Below are 4,455 nucleotides of genomic sequence, written 5' to 3' on the forward strand. Positions count from 1 at the left end.
TCCAGGTGATTCAAAATAGATAATTGACGATTCTTTGGGGGGTCCTAGGGTTGAAGTAAGACTGAAAAGCATGTAATGATCAAGGTTATCCATTCCAATGCTTCTCCATTCCAGCCTCCTCTCCCACCACTGCACCCACTCCACCTTTTCAATAGAAGCATTCTCTCTACTCTTTTTCATAATCTGAACCTTTCCCTTTTAGCTAACAGTTCTCAAAAATAATGGACACAGATCTACAGCATTTTTAATTCCTTAAACATTCTACAAGTATCACTCCTCAGAGCCTACTGATAGGAATATATCCAGCTTTGAAACTATGTGGGAGCTATATTCTCCACTTTTCTAATCTGGCATTTCATATTCCCTTCATGAACTAATTCCTCTGTACAATTATAGTTTAACTTTTTTTAAAAACACAGGGGTTTTACAAAAGCATGAAACACTTCCACTGTCTCAGATGCTTTTCTGTTTGGATCCCTCCTCCTGATGACCTATGATTTGCTGATATTTATTATCTCAATCTCTTTATCATACTGATATTTCTTATTTTTCTACCGACCTCTCAGTACTATCATTTTAAAATTATCACTATAAAGGCTATCCTTTAAATTCTTTCTTGTTAACAAACATAAAAGTAAAAGGGACACCTGCCCTGTTGGTATTTCTTCATCTTCATAGTTCAACAACCTCTTAAGAGCAGACAAGAATATTATCAGTCACCAAGAAGAGGTTGGAGAGGGAAGAGTTTCTATGGATAAAACTGCAGGGAACATGTTCTCAAGAGTTTAGGGGCCATATTTTAAAACATTTTACGCCGCAGCTTTTCCTTACAATGTTCTCTGGGCCTGTGGCTGAGAGTTTGCTTGATGAAAACCCCAAAATTGTAAAACACAGTTCTTATTCTTCCAAAGTGTAATATGCATAATTTTTTCTAACATTATCTCCTCATCACTCTTTGTGAATTTGAATCAATCTACTTCAGATTGCATATGGTATATTGATATTATGTACTGTCATTTCTGTCTCCCATTGGGTTGGAATCTCCAGTGGAACAGGAGTTATATTGCTTTCATCTTTGCATCCCTTGCACTGTTGGTTTGCTTGGTTTAACAGCTTTATAGAGATTAATTTACATACTGTACAATTCACCCATTTAAAGAACACAATTAAATGGTTTTCTGTATTGTCTTTTCCTTCTGGCTCAAAATACGATGTTTGCATCAAAAAATTCAAAGTTGCTGCACTTTGAATTGAGGAAGGAAGTTCAGACTTGGAAGAATTTCAACACTTTCAACGGTTCCCTATTGACCAATAGTAAAATCCAAGCTCCTTACTAATACGGGCAAAGCTTCTGAGGCTCTTGATGGTTTTTAATTTTATTGTTTTACTCAACTTCCTGATTACTCCATAGCTACAGAACTGCACAAAACATTTCAGTAACTCAAGAACACATCTTAGGTACTTTACTTCCCATCTTTTGTTTATGCCTAAAATATCTGCTTCGTTTTTTTCTGCTTGATTAATACCTAATCCACTTTTCCATCCAAACTTAACTCATAAATTCCCTTTTTTCTGAGGGCTCCCACGACATTCCCCAAAAGTAGCATTTGCTTTCTCTGTTTATATAATACATTTTAATGGCCCTTTAATAACACATTTAGCTTTCATTAAACTTTGTTAAAATTGTTTGTATATTTGTGTCTCTCCTTCATGCACATACTCTCTTGTAAATACACACTTGGTTATAAGTTCCAGAAAGAAAAACATTGTATTGTACTCTGTTCTGTACTTTCTGCACTTGCAGAAAACCTGTAAAATGGTCAATAAGAGCATTATTACAGATCAATTAATCTTAAATTAGAGCTTACTCTGCCCCTTATAGCTGTGTGCCTCGAATTTCATCTTCCTCACCCATAGAAAACAGGAAAATGCTTTACTTCATATGATTGTTGCATTACATTAAGTGATTTGTATGGAAGATCTTTGTTAGAGTTGTTTACAATTTATTATGTAAAGTAACCATATTATTACACAGCTAGAGGTACATATTTAAAAAGATGTTGCATATTATAGTTCCTTTGAACTGCTAGAATGAATAAGAATAACGGAGTCTGCTTACTCTTAATGACTAAGTTATTAGCTCATAGGACACTCAAGTTTTGTGCCCACTAGATTCTTTATTTTAGAAAGAGCCACAAGAAAGAAATTTTAAAACTATATTTAAAAATCAGAATTAACTCAAGACACAATTGTATTTTTCCCCCAATGACTCTAATAAGAAAAATGTTAGGTATTACAGTAATACTTCATCAGGAGGCTTGTTTATGCTCATCAAGTTTAAAATCTGACTATACTAATTTCATTAGCATCTTATTTTCGCTTTGGTTCATCTAATGTAATTCAAACACTCTATCTGAAATGAATCTCCAGAGATAAATTTTTCCCCTTGAAGATGAACTTACTTTAAAGTTTGCACAGGGGCTCAGGCATGAACATAACAGTATGAGCACAAGTGTGAAAAACTGCAGTATAGCATAAAGCAAAGGATGAGCCTTTGCTTTTATCAATATCTCTGTTTCATATTCGGAAGGCAGAACTAGTCTTTAGTATAAGGTACCAATTTATATTCACCATCACATGGCAGATATAACACTTAAACACCAGTATGAGTCCATTTACAGATCATCTGAGGCTGAGGTGAGTAGGAGCTTTGACTTAATCTGACATTTTGAAGACTCTACATGTCAGCTATTTTATATTGGAGTTAGTTGGATGGAACAGAACTTGGAAACTTGCCCCATATCTTCAATCACCAGTCATGGGTTATGACTGAATCTAACTAGGTGGATGGCTCTTGGCTAACCAAACTATTTCTATACCTGGTTAGCAGCATAGTCAATATGCCCTGAGGCAAATAGATCTTGATTTAAACCCACTTCGTCTCATGTAATGATTTCTGGGGCAGCTGATAAATGTCAAGCCTTTAAGTTACAAGATAGGAACATTTTAGTATTGTGTTAGCTATTATAATGTACAGTCATTGAGAAAATTTGAAAATGTCTTAGTAGAATTAGCTTCACTTTCTGATGAAACTCTTAGAAGAATATGTTAGTCTATGGCTTACAGAAATATTGAATCATACACACTCAGATTCTACAGCCATTTCAGCATTGATCTCTGTTTTCTTACCCTACTGTACATGGTCCACTCACCAAATCAGTATGACCATTATGTAACCTTACTACCATCTTCTGAAACTGAGAAAGTAGGTGGTCTACAGAGCTGGCAGTCCATTCTCCAGTTACATATAATAATCTCTGTGTGTACTGTGTTGCTTTTGCTCAGAGTTGGATGACATTAAGTCTTCCCTTCACAAATTTCATTCTTTTCTATGTGGAAAAACATTGATTTTTCTTCTCTCTATGATTTTAATATAGTACATGCTAGCATGGTTTTACTTACGCAGTATATTTGTCCAAATGCTGTCTAATATGGCAACTGCCCATGGGAACACTGGGCATTAGGGCACCTCTTCTGTATGAGTAGTCAAAGAGTAGCAAGCCATAAGCAGCAGAAATCTAACCCAGACATGAATCAACGCTCCTTGCTCAATTCCACACTTCTCTGCCCAAATTGCAAAAGGAAGTTTGATATATATGATCTGGGCCTAGACTTTGTTTATTTAGGATTTTCTGCTTGGGTCAAAGCTTGTCTCTCCTGTTCCTCATTCTCTACTAGTTCTTAATCACAGAAACCAGACATTAAACATCCGATGTCCTGGAAAATGGACCATGAGGTAGATAGAGGTGCTGGGGTTTATGGCTAAGCTTCTGTGAGTGGCTAAGAATTATGCTTGATTTAGGAATTGAATGAGCTGGATATATAAATATAACTATTCAGATCACGTATGTGTAAGATTTAAAATATATAAAAATATTGATAAACTTGTATGGATGATGCATGGTTTAGTATTGACAATAGTTTCAAAAATGTATTTATCACCACTAGTATTTTTAGTAAAAGTCTTCAAATATTATTTGAAGTGATTTCATGGCGAGAACATCATTATAGCACAGTTCCCACTGTGCCCTAGAGGTAGAGGGACTGTGAACAAAGCAAGCCTTCACCTATGCACTGCCATTCAGAATTGTGGTAAGGTATACATGGAGTGATGTCTTTTGGGTTATTAAAAAATATATATTTCAAGTAGTACAGAGATGGAAAATGAAAAGATCTTCATTTAGAGAAAGTGAGTTTATGCCCATTAGTATAATCAACAATGTCAACACTTCCACTATTGTTGTTTCATTGATATTTCCATTATAAACTGGTATGGCTATTCAATTTAAATTCCTGTACAATAGTGCTGTGGAATGAATTTTACCATGCAGGTTGCTTTTGTGCATGGGAAAAAAAAATGACTTTCAATTCAACTGAAGAGAGTCACTCAATTTC

This window comes from Tamandua tetradactyla, chromosome 5 (genome assembly GCF_023851605.1).
Source record: "Tamandua tetradactyla isolate mTamTet1 chromosome 5, mTamTet1.pri, whole genome shotgun sequence".
NCBI classification, from domain to species: Eukaryota; Metazoa; Chordata; class Mammalia; order Pilosa; family Myrmecophagidae; genus Tamandua; species Tamandua tetradactyla.